The sequence below is a fragment of the Carassius auratus genome, chromosome 22, assembly GCF_003368295.1.
Source record: "Carassius auratus strain Wakin chromosome 22, ASM336829v1, whole genome shotgun sequence".
NCBI classification, from domain to species: Eukaryota; Metazoa; Chordata; class Actinopteri; order Cypriniformes; family Cyprinidae; genus Carassius; species Carassius auratus.
In genome coordinates, this window is record NC_039264.1 from 3,996,920 (window position 1) to 4,013,008 (window position 16,089).

A 16,089-nucleotide genomic window follows, 5' to 3' on the forward strand; every position below is an offset into this window, starting at 1 on the left:
TTATATTTCTGTAGTTGTTTTGTGGAAAAAAAATAAAAAAATAAAATAAAACATATAGCTTCACTGATTAGAATTAATACTTAGCATTTCATGTATGCAAAATACTTTTATTTAACTGAATTTTTGTAGCTTTTTAAAACAACTATTGAATGTATAGCATGTTTGGAAGTGAGGAATTATAATAAAATTAACTATTTTCTTCATTTATTTTTTATGAAAATACCTTCTATAACCTCCCTTCATCTCATTGGGAGGGCTAGATTTCCTCTTTTCATGACATAGGCAAAACACATTTTTGTGCCTATTAATATACAGTAATAGGTCTAATATTACCACCAAAGCAAACACAAATATTTCTTAACCAGTGGAAACATTACAGTGTTTTCTGTCGCAATAAGTGCTTGTTTAGTCAAAACAAATTGAATGTAGTTCTTAAATTCAATCATTCAATTAATAGGAGTGGTACCACATCGGGAATTATTTATCTAATAATTTGAACAGCCAGGAGTCACAACTACACACCAAGACATTGTTGAGATTATTTGTAAAAAAAAAAAAATCCATCCTGAATGAGTTAACCTTTTTTATGCATCCCAGTCATCTCAAACCTTCCTTCAAACCTTCACTTTGCAAATTCCAAAACATAATTTTAGAGATAATGACAGAGCCTTCAGACAATGATATGTACACTGTAAAAAATAAGTGTAATTTTAACTGTAAAATTTTGTAAAAACGCTACGGAAAAAAACTGATAATAGGTTAACAGTAAGTTCCCGTACTATATACAGGGAAAAACTGTAAAAGATCTAACAAAGCATTTAATGTAAATTTACAGTAAAATTATGTTAATTATACAGCTTTTAGAAGTAAAAAAAGAACAAATCAATGTATAATTTACAGTCTAAAACTGTAAACTGATATTCCCAGAATTCCCTGCGTGACACTCCACGTTTGAAAGTATTTTGTTTAAATAATCATGTTTTTAAATAGTTCTTGTTATCAGTTATGTACATTTGAGCTTTATGTTACATCTTCTGTTGCTTAATGAAAGTTTTTTGCATTATTTAAGTATCACGTGTGTTACCATGATGGTGTTTTGTGTTTCCATAAATGTGCACCTTCTATATGTTAATATATACTTCTGCTTGTGGTGAAGCTACTTGTGATGAGCTTTGATACTTCATGTGGCTTTCTCTTATACAGTACCATCTTTATTATTATGGTGGTTGTCAGTATTTTCAAGGTACAAAACAGATTTAATTTTGTGTGTTGTTGAATTTACTGGTTTATATTCACATTTTCTTGTTTGTAAATTACAGCTTTATATTGTAAAATTAACAGTTTTTGACGTAAATGTGTTTACAGTTTTCTGTATTTTTACAAAATTATTCTGGCAACCACAGCTGCCAAAAAGTTTTTGTAAAAACAACAAGAAATTTTTTACAGTGTAGGCTAATGGTGTTATCACTGCAGTTTTAATCCAGTTAATAGAGAGAGAGAGACATTCAGAGAAAGAGGTCATAACATGAGCTCCTAGAGTTTCTTGCTTCTAATATGAGGTAAACCAAAGATAAAAATACAAAATTAACAAAAATGTGACAGCGAACACAAGTTCACTATATATAAAAAAATTCAAGAAATTAGGAGAAAATCTCTTGAAAACAAGAACAGTTTGTGAAACCTGAACAAAAGGACACTGGAGTGGACCCTACAACAAGGCTTCAGAAGGGAACGGACACAAAACAACTGCTAGAGAAGAACCACTTACAAACTTCACAGATTTAACAAAAATGATTATTCCATCTTAACAAGGATTTAACCACACGAGAAGAGCAGACAACAACACAAGCTCAAAACTCAGAAGGAAAACCCAGAAACACAGATACTTTAAACAGTAGGGGCAAAACCATCACCACAAACCTGCTCTTCTACACAGAACACCCGACTGCATGGCACACTGCCTCCTGCACACTGTTCCAGTATCACACCAAACATGGAATCTGTAAAGGCAGACAATTGTGCATTGATGTGCATCTTCTTCAGAAAAAGAACCAGAGAACAGACACCTGACAATAAACTTATCAAAATGGAACAGTAATGATACAGGGAAACAATGCTGCCCTCACGAACTTTGAGCAGACATTCCACTGCCCTGGAACAGCCAAAGGGAAGCAGGAACACCCGCAGGCTCCAAAAACCCAAAGAAAAACATGACCGCTACAACCCCAGCTGAGAAACAGCCGGTGAAAACAGAAGGCTGACATTGCCATCCTCATGGACTCCAATGGGAAGTTCCTACACGGAGAAATACTTTTCCAGGCCTTTAAAACAACAAAACTCTGGTGCGCAAAAACAGGGGATGCCCTCAGAATACTTTCCGACTCCACCTTTGGCACACACTCACATATCTTTATACACACAGGCACCAACGACCTACAAACTCATCACAGAGAATGACCACCACTGGCTGCACAATACCAGGGAGCCCCACAACATGCTAAAATCCAAATCAGAACACCCCATGCACCAGCACTACACCACCACAGATCTACACCAGCCCATCAGCAGAACCCCAGTTTGCACCAGATCACCACCCAAGACACCCACCTTTACTTTTCCAAAACACTATATTACATTAGAAAAGGATTACTTCTATTTTTGAAAACAAGAACTCTATACCGTGAACTCTTCAAATGACTCAATATAAATGTGGAATATTCAAGGATATGAGAAGAGCTCAAACACTGAATTCCAGAAGAGCATCAAAGAGATGGATATTATAATTTTACAGGAGACGTGGAGCAGGGCAGACACTGTCACCCACTGCCCACCCAATTACAGAGTAATCATCCTACCATCACAAAAACTCAACACAGTCCGACAGGGAAGGGACTCAGGAGGACAAATAATCTGGTACAAATCAAAACTCCACAACCACATCAACGCAGTGAAGCAATGCAAATACTACTCCTGGCTTAAAATCCACAAGGAACTGCTCCCATCCAGAAAAGATATATACCTGTGTGCCATATACATCCCACCATCAGATTCCCCCTACTACAGAGAAGACACGTTCTCCATAATGAGAGACAAGCCACTTCCAGGCCCATGGAAATGTGCTCATCTTTGGAGACCTGAATGCAAGAACAGGACTACAGCCGGACTTCACCGACACTTAAGGGAGCAAATACATCAACAACAAATATATTAATAATGCATTCTCCCATATCCAAAGAAATAATCACGATCATATAGTATATTAGAATGGGAAAGACATCCTGGAGCTCTGTCAAAGCCTGGGTCTGTATATCATCAATGGTAGGTTACGAGGAGACCCTTACGAAAGGAAAATATATTTACCAATATATTTCTTAATATATATTATTTTCCCTTTTTATTTTCTAATATTTTATATATTTGAATACATTTAATAATATATTGATGATACATATATTATATAATATATTGCAATATATAAATGATTGCCGCTTTCAATGTATTGCAATATATTGGAAAAAAAAAAAATATATATATATATATAAGAATATATGCCTAATATATATATATATATATATATATATATATATATATATATATATATATGCCTCTTTCCCGTAAACCCCTTAGATGAAGAATGTTTGAATACTGTCGTACCACAAGTGATTTATAAATTATACTCACAACACCTCTAGAAGCCAAACTAAAATCTATCCAATTTACCATAGAATGAGGATATATACAGACAAATATACATATAGACAAAGCCCTTTAAAGGCTTACTGTTACACATTCCACTCTTGCATCAAAACATCTAAGTGGTTAAATACTGATCAGTAAGTTGTTTTATAATCACACAATTTATTAATTAAATATTTAATATAAGAAAGGAAAGATATGGTAAGGTTGGCATCACTTAATCCATTCCTTCAATAATCATCAATGATCTATCAATGTAAGATTTGGACAATCTCGACATTTACATTAAAATTCAGCTTGTTATCAATCAAACAACATCCCAAATACATATATGCATCCACCTGATCTTTAATAGTTGTTCTCTTTATATTTGTTACAAACACGCCAGGTTCCACCTCCACTCAATCACTACGCACGCTCTCACCGGAATACTGATCACATCCACCTGATCCTCATCACCACCCAATCACCTCAGCACCATAAAAACCACACACGCACTCATCCGATGTCCAGTCACGTTCGCAACAAGATCTTTCCTGTATGTTAACTCTAAGGCCCACTTCCCCAAATCTTACCCTGGAGGTCCAATGCACTGCAGAGTTTAGCTCCAACCCTGATTAAAGTCACCTGTCTGCCATTTTCGAATGATCCCAAAAACATTGATTGACACTGATTAGCATGCTCAGGTGTGTTTGATTATGGTTAGCGCTAAACTCTGCAGGAAAGTGGATCTCAAGGTCCAGATTTGAGGATCCCTGCTCTAAAGACTAACTCCTCTTCTACTTACCTCTCTCCAGCGATCCTCCGAAGATCCGTGTGTGTGTCTTACCTCTCTCCAGTGATCCTCCGAAGAACCGTGTGTGTCTTACCTCTCTCCAGCGATCCTCCGAAGATCCGTGTGTGTGTGTCTTACCTCTCTCCAGCGATCCTCCAAAGATCAGTGTGTGTGTGTGTGTGTCTTACCTCTCTCCAGCGATCCTCCGAAGATCCGTGTGTGTCTTACCTCTCTCCAGCGATCCTCCGAAGATCTGTATGTGTGTGTCTTACCTCTTTCCAGCGATCCTCCGAAGATCCGTGTGTGTGTGTGTGTCTTACCTCTCTCCAGCGATCCTCCGAAGATCCGTATGTGTGTGTGTGTCTTACCTCTTTCCAGTGATCCTCCGAAGATCTGTGTGTGTGTGTGTGTGTGTGTGTGTGTGTCTTACCTCTCTCCAGCGATCCTCCGAAGATCCGTGTGTGTGTGTGTGTGTCTTACCTCTCTCCAGAGATCCTCCGAAGATCCGTGTGTGTGTGTCTTACCTCTCTCCAGCGATCCTCCGAAGATCCGTGTGTGTGGAACTGTTGGCCCTCAAACTGTCTTTGGGGGAATGAAGGCATTGGTTAGAGGGAGCCAAACACCCCTTTCTGGTCCTCACAGATCATAAGAATTTAGAGTATCTTCGAGTGGCCAAAAGATTAAATCCTAGACAAGCCAGCTGGGTGTTATTCTTCACCCACTTCCATTTCACTTTCTCATACTGCCCAGGGGTGAAAAACGTGAAGGCTGAGGCCCTTTCCAGATGTTACGCCCCTGAAGAGAATCCCAAAACTCCAGAAACCATTCTTCCAGAAAGTCATTGTCTCTCCTATTTCCTGGTCAAATGAGACTCTTCCTCTTACTGAGCCTACCACCAATACCTCGCCGGGTTGCCCACCAGGTCTTCAGTATATCCCCAGGACACGGCGCACTCCACTCATTCACTCCGCTCACACATCACTTGGCACTGGTCACCCGGGGGTCAATGAAACCCTCTCGTTGCTGAAGGAACGCTTCTGGTGGCCCAACATGGCCTCGCATGTCAGGACGTACGTGATTATATGTACAAGCTGTGCCATATCCAAAAGCCCTCGCCATCTTCCATCAGGCAAGCTCCATCCTCTGCCCATTCCCAATCACCCGTGGTCACACCTAGGGGTGGATTTCATAACCGATCTCCCTCCTTCAGATAACCATACCTGCATTCTTGTCATAGTGGATAGATTTTCTAATTCCTTTGAAGTGTCTGCCACAGCCATGGAAACAGCTGAACTGGTATTTAATTATGTCTTCAGGTACTTCGGCATTCCAGAGGATATCGTCTCGGACCAAGGCCCCCAGTTCATCTCCCGGGTCTGGAAGGCTTTCCACTCGCTCCTAGGTGTGGCCATCAGCCTGTCCTCCGGGTACCATCCCCAATCTAACGGGCAGACGGAGAGGAAGGTTCAGGAGATTGGATGCTTCCTCCGTACCTTCTGTCACTGCCACCAGAACTCCTGGAACCAGTTCCTTGGGTGGGCCGAGTATGCACAAAACTCCCTTCGTCAACCTACCACCGGATTCACCCCATTCCAGTGTTTACTCTGCTACCAACCACCTCTATTCCCCTGGTCAGGTGAACCCTCGGATGTCCCCGCCATTGACTACTGGTTCCGGGAGAGCGAGAGGGTCTGGGACGGGGCACACCACCAACTCCAACGGGCATTACGCAGACGTAGAACGACCGCCGACCTTTGCCGATCAGAGGCCCCTAGGTACCAACCCGGTTAGAAGGTCTGACTGTCCACCCGGGACTGGCTGCCCCCCTGCGTCTGCCCTGCCGTAAGCTAAGTCCTAGATTCATTGGCCCATTCACCATCATCCAGCAGATCAATCCAGTCACTTACAAACTCCAGTTACCCCCTGAGTACCGGATTCACCCCACATTCCATGTGTCTCTCCTCAAACCTCACCTCTCCCTCCACAGAACCTAGCGAAGGGAGAGACAGAAATTCAATATTATCAGGACCCGACCTTTTCTAGCTTTTAGATGTTTAAATGTGTTAATACCATCCTGTTCTTCAAATGGAATAGGTCTATTACAAATTAAATAATGCTCCCAGAGAATATTCTCAAAATCATGAGTATCAAATTTTACAAAGAATTAATTGAATGCTTGTTAGGGCTGGGCGATAAATCGATTTTATTGATTAACTCGAATTTGACGTTAAGGGCGATTTGTTTTTAATGAAAATCGGTTTTCTCTTTAACTTCCACCACCGGCTCTCCCCTTAGGCTTCTGTAGTTCAGAGTGGGCTCGCCCTCCCCCCGCTTTCCTTACAGCCGCACACAGACAACATGACAGTTAACAGTGCAGAGCTCGTTCCAAAGAAAGGCACAGTTTCATCCGTTGTTTGGAATTGGTTTGCTTTTTTAGTGTCAGACACAGAACAAATAACGCCACATTGCAAAGTGTGTGTAAAAGCCGTTGCTACAAAAGGTAGCAGCACAACAAATTTATTCCAGCATCTTAAACAGTAGGGATGGGTACCGTAACCCGGTATTAAACTGGCCCCGGGGCTAAATTATGAAAGACCGTAGTATCAGTAAGATCTGACGCTATCGGTTCTGCTCTGTAGCTACTGGAGGGAAAAAATGTATGTACTATGTATTTTTCCTTAATAATGTTATCGTGCACATTTTATCTTACCAAACATTTCTAATTTGTGATATTATTAAGAAGTTTGTCTGTGAGATCTGCGACATCTCTCATGCGCGCCGCGGAGGCTGTCTGTCAGTCACACACACACAACAAGAACGACCGTAGCGCACACACACGAATAACAGAACGAAAACTCACGCTTAATAATAAAGAGTGACGATGGCGAAGAGAGCAAAACGATCCAAAGTGTGGTTATACTTCACTAGCGTTAGGGTGACCAGGTGAGATTATTCCAAGATCAACAGTCTGTCATTAGTCTTTAGTGTGCCACAAAAAACAACAACATTAAAATCATGAACTCAAATGTCAATGTAAAAAGAAAAAACAATGACTGTTGTAACAGACCTTTCTGTAATGCTAACGCTAATGAGATTAAAGTTTTGTTAGAACTTTATGAATACCACTGTGACAAGTATGTATTTTTGTAATAGATCTAATTTTGTCATTTTTGTTACATTTATTTAACCAAAAGTGTTTTATCAAAGAGGGACACACAATTTTATTTTTTATTTATATTTAAATTTATTTTAAAGGTGCATTGTGTCACTGTAAGTTATTAGAATTTTCACTGTTTACAATGGCAGTGCCTGCCATCTCGTTTACAAGCATGTTTTGAGGATTGTTTCCTGTTAAACTTATGCATAAAGGGGAAATTTAGATTAAACTGCATAAGTGAAAATCAGAAAAAAAAAAAGAGTACATTTGTTTTGAGCAATTTCTTTGTAGGAAAAAAATCGATTAAAATCGTAAATCGGGTTTGGTGTGAAAAAATCGGAGATTTTTTTTGTAAGCCATATCGCCCAGCCCTAATGCTTGTGCAAGCTGAAAATCATCTCTATATCCTTCCAGTATTATATTAAAATTATTTTTGTCATCAACACAGTGAACAGCGAACATGACTCTTTAAACATTTCCCAACCAGTGCATTCATAACACCCTTGTATGGTCGAGATGGAATCTTCAGTCCAAAAAGAGACCAAAAGCAGTCAGTCCAAACATTCCCCCCTCCCTAGGGCTGTATGAGACAATGGGACAAGTTGAATAGAATTAAGGTCAGCCCCACCTAGCGGGGGAAGAGGAAGAGATTTACAATGGAACCATAACATAAATCTAGAGTTCTATTATGTCTTGTTGGACATGTGGCATATTTGTAAAAGTCTCTCAGGGTGTTATGCAATAAACAATGGTTAAAATCACCCATAACAAACATTGGTACATCCGGAGAAAAAAGTTGGGTTACTTGTAGAATACTTTCTGAAGCTTTATCAGCATTTGCCCATGCTCCATGCTTCTTCCTCAGATATATGGGTAAACAGTAAAAAAGGGTTAATAAATGATCCTTGAATATTCCTTGATTAAACTTCCTTCGCTTCATAAAAACAAACACAAAAAACGAACAAAGAAAGAATTTGAAGCAATTCTTTACCAAGTCGGTAATATTTGATACAGTATATACATCAAAACCTCATCAACGTAAAGTGAAATGTTATGGTACGGATTCATACAGCTAATTGGAACTATTGTGGGACATTGTCTGATCGCTTGGGCCAAAGGCTCTAATGATAAACTAAAAAGCAAAGGTGATGGGGACAACCTTGATGAGTACTCCTGCCAAGATAAAAGGAAGGGGATATAAGAACCAGTGAGCACTCTGGCTGACCATTCAGAATAAATAGTTTTGACTGCTTGTAGGAAAAGGGAGCCACCCCAAAATGCTTTAGAACAGAACACCAAAAGCTCCACTCCATTCTTTCAAATGTTTTCTCTTCATTCAAGCTATATAGAAGTCTGCTTGTTGATAATATGAAGAAGCCTACGTACATTGTCTGCTGTTGTGTTAATTTTATCTGACTAAAGAAATATGCAGATGTTCTCTCCAAACATCCAAATTTCAAACCAGCAAAGGCAATTTAAACCATTGTTCTTACCTTTGATGTCTTCTCTATGACAATGGAGAGTTCTGCACTTCTTCCCACCAGAACCAGATCAGCTCAGTTGAGTCTTTGCCTCTCCGGATGCCTCCTTTTGGTAAAACACATTAACACATCCGCTTGCACCCACACACTAACAGTCAGGTTGCTATGGATACAGGAAGTTAAAATCTCCTTATTTGGGAACCCCTCTTCTGCACACATACATTAAGTAATTGCTGCTCTATCTTCTTTCCATTAAAGCAAATTAATCTTTTCTTTAAGCTGTTACAAAATCTTAAGGCGTAGGCTAAGTAAGTAACTATTGCTAAACTGCACAGCATCCTCCTCCCTGTGTTAATCAGATTAAACACATTACAATACAATTTTTTAGAAAGAAAGTTCATCCTGCAATCCAGATTGCAAGATGCATTTCCTTGCACACTCATTGTTATCTTAGCAAAAAACAAGCATACGTGACAGTCTCAACTGGCGTACGTGACAGTTTGAACTGTTGAGCAAATGTTAACATCATACATTTCTTATTACTGCCCCTTAGAAATTGATGTCTAACAATCATATATCTCATTGTTACCTTTTAAGGGTTTTCTGGTCTTGCAACAGAGGTTTGCAATCTCAAGGCCTCGATTCCATTTGCCAAAGACTGTAACTCTAAATCAACATTAACCAACTCAATACAATTAATGATTTCTCTCATCATTTTTATTATCTTCTTATTCATGCCTTCTTGTCTTCGCAACAGTCGAATTATTCTTCTTATCTTAGAAACGATTTTCTGCTGGTCCGTCGGTTGATCTCCTCTTCTGTTTCTCTCGACGCTTGTCTTTCTTCTTTTGTCGTTTAACTTTCATGCTCCAGTCTTTCTGGAAGCCTTCAACAAGTAAATCATCCAAATCAATCTTTAATTTACCTGATTCATTATCACAGTTACCCAGTGAGACACGATTGGGAATATTGTGACTGGGGGACCCCATTCCTAAATTGGGAATCTACCAAACACTGCAGCAAATCTCCTGCTTAGAAAAGCTGTCATTTCTACAATCACAGAGGGCAGTGCGGTGGAAATTATATTTCTGTAGTTGTTTTGTGAAGCAGCTTCACTGATTAGCTTTGAATTAATACTTAGCATTTCATGGTTTGTTTTTTTTTTTTGTTTTTTTTTGAGTGTTTGAAAATGGGTCATGATGTAAAAGTGCTCATGCTTGTGAAAACTATACCATACGATTATCAGAAAATTAACAGTAATAACCAGGGTGACTGTGAACAGGAATTATTTAAATGAATGAGCAAACCTGTAAAGGAAACATTCTTATGAGTGTTTGAAAATGGGAAATGGTGCCAGTGCTAGAATGCACTTTGCTGTTTTTTTGGAGTGAATTTGCCATTAATTTTCTACAAAACCACACAGTAAAAATATTATAAAATGTATACAATAATAACCAGGATGTCTGTGAAGACGGATTTATTTAATTAATAAGCAAACCTATAAAGGAAAGATTTTTATTAGTGTTTGAAAATGGGGCATGATGTAAAAGAGTTTGAATGCACTAAGAAGCTTGGAGGGATTTTGCCATGCATGTGTGTGTGTGTGTGTGTGTCTGTTTGGGTGGGTGGGTGTATAGCCCAGAGAGAGAGAGGGAGAGTTAAAAATACATATTATATTAATATGAATTATGGTAATATGAAAAATGTAACATAAGTAATATGACGTTAACGTTAACAAATTATAATTATTTCAAATTGTTACTAACATTAATAAATTATGTACATTAATAAATGCACAATACAAATATGAATGTACAAATAGTAATGTATAAAAAAAAAAATCAATGTTCAAGTCTAGTCGTATAAACACACACACACACACACACACATACTGGTTTTGCTATATTAGTGAGGACCTTGACAGACCTGATCAGTACTGAGGACCAGGTTTTCTAAAGGCACTAGAGACAAACGAATACCACAGATCACCATTAGGTGGCTCTAGACGCTGTTAAATCACTTCAGATACAGAAAACACGCCAACGATGAAAAACTTAACACACGTTTGAAAATCCGCTACACTTGTGAGGTCACGCTGTTGCTATGTGGATAGCAACGCACATTTTAAATGCGAATATCATACAAGACTCTAAATATTAATTATCCAAACGTTTTATAAGTATAAAATATGTAATCACATATGAATAACGGTATTTGATGCTGATAATAAAAGTTTTAATGGTAAAGGAGAACGATTGTTTGAATCTTACCGAGCGCAGATTTAAACGGCTCCGCACTGAATGACGTCACAGAAGTGTAGTTTTTAAATTACGTTGCCATGGATACAAAAACTGCACAAGACATTGATCCGTTTCTGTTAGTAAATTACTAACAGTGAATAAAAATAATAAAAACGTTTCTTTTACCAAAAATTTCAAACAGTATAGATTTATTTAAATCGCATATGTAATTTTATATATATATATATATATATATATATATATATATATATATATATATATATATTTTTTTTTTATAAATTTCTATCTATTATTGGTAAATCCTTAAAAGAGTTTATATGATAATGGCAACCAGTAATGGTAAAATGCTCTCGTTTAGTGCAGATTCTGTTCCAAATTGACAGGAATAAGATGCAGTTCTGTAACTGATGTTCAGTGGGATTTATTATTAATAATAATATTATTGGTCTTTATTACATTTTAAGGTGTAATTTTTTTTAATGTTTCAAATGTCTTTTCTGCTCACCAAAGCTGCATTTATTTGATCCAAATTAACACAAAAATTAGAAATATTGTGAATATTACTAATCTTAAATTGAATAATGTACAGTAAACTGTTATTTATTGCTTTGATTAAAGATGCATTTTCAGCATCTTTTCATCACATAAACTGCTTTGGACCGTAGAGAAAATAAGAAAGTTTGGGTTTAATTTAAGACTTCGACTACCCTATAATAAAGGGTTCATTCCTACAGGATTACCTCAGTTCCTGTGAGATTTTAAAAATGCTATTGAAATTTGTGTAGATCTGTGTACACAAGAACAACAATTTTGATTCTGCAAGAGAAAAGCAGCCCTTTATTTGGTGACCATCACACACTCGGAGGTTGAGTAAGAGCATGATGGGATTGAACACAAGCCTCAGTCACAGAGACCAGGCGGTGAACTACACCAGATACAGACAGAGTAACTCAACAGAACCACAGAAACTCATAAGAACACAGGCAGACTTAACACAAATGAATGACACAACGAAAGAGTGCACTGACCACTGTGCAGATCTTCAAAATGAAAAAATGACTTCTAAAAAACTGTAAATAAAGTGCATATACTTCTGAAAAAAAAAAGAAAAAAAAAGGAAATGATTAGCAGTCAATATATAGAGACTTAATAAAGTGCTTACTTCCACTGAAGGAATGAAATGCACTATTGGAGAAATGGAAATATTTTATATTTTGAATAAAATCAAAGTAATATAAAGTGCATGCTTCCTCTCAGAAAGGAAATATAAGTAAAGTGCCTTGAGTTTATACAAAATCCAAAAGATTTATATTTCTCCAACAAAAGAAAACGGTAAAGTGCTTACTCTGAAAAGAGAAACGTGCATGAAGTACTCAACCGAGAGAAAAAACTGATAGACTGATACTCTGGAAGGAAATTAGACAGCATTCCTGCAAGAAGCAAGTTTCCTTTTCATAGCCTGAAGATTGTTATGGACAAAGTTTTTAACATCAAGCCATGATCTTGAGCTCAGTACTGGATTAGCATCTAGACATGATTGACATTCGGCTTTTCCAGGAAGCTTCCTTAAGGAAAAGCATGTTGTGAGAGTCCTCTTCACAGCGCTCTGCTCTTCACTGCTCCATGGTCTCTTAGGAGCTTTCTTTCCTGAAACCCAGAACAAAGGTCAAACTAAACAACAACCTCCAAAACCAGCTGCTAAATGTGTAAAGAAGCCTCACTCTATTATCACAGGTTTCATCACTAGCCAGGTTTACATCCAATGGTTGTTTTGCAAAAAAAAAATGCTACACATTTTGCCCCATTATAGCAAGCATTTAGAAGTTTGGAAAGACTTGATGAGTGCTCTACTGCAAAATCACTGAATTCAATGATGAACTGCCTCAATTCTCAAATTGTGTGTTTACTATGGTCTTTCTCTATTATTGACACATTATTTTCACATTTAATACTGTAAAGTGGTTTGACAAAATCTCTATTGTTAAAAGCACTATATAAATAAAGGGGACTTGACCAATCATGTTTATAAACCCTTAAATGTTGCATGCGTGACAATACAAAATGAGCGGCAAACTGGATGGAGACAGCTAGTTTTGATTCTGTTGATAACAAAACTGGATGGAAACTTGGCTACAGACAGATATTTAGCAGGCTGAATAAGTTGTGCAGAAGAGCAGCTGAGTGATCTGATCACCTGAGAACATCTCTATAATGTGTTGATTCTCTGGAGGAGAGCGCTTGACTTTCTTTACTGAGGTAGAGGGTTGATCTTCATTCTCTGAAGCGCCTGGAGATCACAACAGTCAAACAGATGTTAATAAACAGACATATTCTACAATAACATGTCTAACTGATCTACTGACTACTCAATCAATTAGAATGTCTTGGAAAAGTTCATGTACTTAAATTAACTCAAATTGTGAAACTCGTGTATTAAATAAATTCAATGCACACAAAGTGAAGTAGTTTAAGTCTTTGGTTATTTTAATTATGATTTTGGCTCAAATTAAAAAACCCACCAATTCTCTCAACAAGTTAGAATATGGTAACATGCCAATAGGGCTGCTCCGATCACAATCAACCGATCGTTATGCGCATCTCGTCAGTAAAGCCGGTTCTCTAATCAGCGGTAAATACCATCAGGTGCGTGATTTCACATAGAGTACCTGTTACTACACAGAGCTGTTATTAACTGAGAAGCTGCACAAATCCACGTTCTTTTTCAGCGTTTATTTGCGCAGCTTCTCAGTTAACAACGGCTCTGTGTAGTAACAGGTACTCTATGTGAAATCAGCACCTGATGGAATTAACCACTGATTAGAGAACCGGCTTTACTGACGAGATGCGCATTAATGATCAGCCATTCGTGATCGGAGCAGCCCTACATCAGTTAATCAACTCAAAACAACTGCAAAGGATACACAATCATGGGGAAGACTGCTGATCTGACAGTTGTCCAGAAGACAATCATTGACATCCTTCACAAGGAGGGTAAGCCACAAACATGCATTGCCAAAGAAGCTGTTCACAGAGTGCTGTATCCAAGCATGTTTAATGAGAGTTGACTGGAAGGAAAAAGTGTGGAAGAAAAAGATGCACAACCAACCAAGAGAACCGCAGACTTATGAGGATTGTCAAGCAAAATCGATTCAAGAATTTGAGTGAACTTCACAAGGAATGGACTGAGGCTGGGGTCAAGGCACCAAGAACCACTACACACAGACGTGTCAAGAGATTTACTGAATCACAGACAACATCAGAGGAGTCTTACCTGGGCTAAGAGAAGAACTGGACTGTTGCCCAGTGGTCCAAAGTCCTCTTTTCAGATGAGAGCAAGTTTTGTGTTTCATTTGGAAACCAAGCTCCTAGAGTCTGGAGGAAGTGTGGAGAAGCTCATAGCCAAAGTTGCTTGAAGTCCAGTGTTAAGTTTACACAGTCTGTGATGATTTGGGGTGCAATGTCATCTGCTGGTGTTGGTCCATTGTGTTTTTTGAAAACCAAAGTCCCTCCCCCCGTTTACCAAGAAATCTTGGAGCACTTCATGCTTCCTTCTGCTGACCAGCTTTTTGAAGATGCTGATTCATTTTGCAGCAGGATTTGGCACCAGCCCACACTGCCAAAAGCACCAAAAGTTGGTTAAATGATCTAGTTGTTGGTGTGCTTTACTCACCAGCAAACTCACCAGACCTGAACCCCAGGGGAATCTATGGGGTATTGTCAAGAGGAAGATGAGAAACAAGAGACCAAACAATGCAGATGAGCTGAAGGCCACTGTCAGAGAAAACTGGGCTTCAGACCACCTCAGCAGAGCCACAAACGGATCACCTCCATGACACGCAGAGCTGAGGCAGTAATTAAAGCAAAAGGAGCCCCTACCGAGTACTGAGTACATGTACAGTACATGAACATACTTTCCAGAAGGCCAACAATTGACTAAAAATGTTTTTGTATTTGTCTTATGAAGTATTCTAATTTAAGATAGTGAATTGGTGGGTTTTTGTTAAATATGAGCCAAAATCATCACAATTAAAAGAACAAAAGACTTAAACTACTTCAGTCTGTGTGCATTGACTTAATTTAATACATGAGTTTCACAATTTGAGTTGAATTACTGAAATAAATTAACTTCTGATTATTGAGATGCACCTGTACTTACCAGTTTCTGTGACGCGACGCTTGCGCTTGACTGTCTTTACTGAGGAAGAGGGTTGTTCATCTTTCTCTGAGGCTATAATAACTAAGGTTGGGTACCAAATTCTGTACTTTTAAGGGTACGGACCAATTTGCGTCGGTACTACTGATTACAGATTCACATTAAATCAATCTGTGCCAAATCTTGGTAACTAAGATCACATCTGTTCATAAGTTACAGAGAGAGAGAGAGAGAGAGAGAGAGAGAGAGAGAGAGAGAGACTCTGTGGTGTGATGTCACCCCTGCTACTCGTTCAAACACAACCCAGCGCAGACCCAGATGATCATTATAATCAATGGGTGCTGCTACACTGGATACAGCACGACGCGACACAAATCCCCGACAGTAAATTGTATTTGGCCAGATTAGAGAAACTAAGCCCCCCCCAAACCTGACAACCACCATCACAGCCCAACACCTACCCAGTAAACGTTGCATAAGCCTAAATAATTTGTTCATTTATATAAGGCATATAGCATGGTTTATTTTTATTAGTTTTGTTAATAAAAGTTCTATGAGTTTGGCGC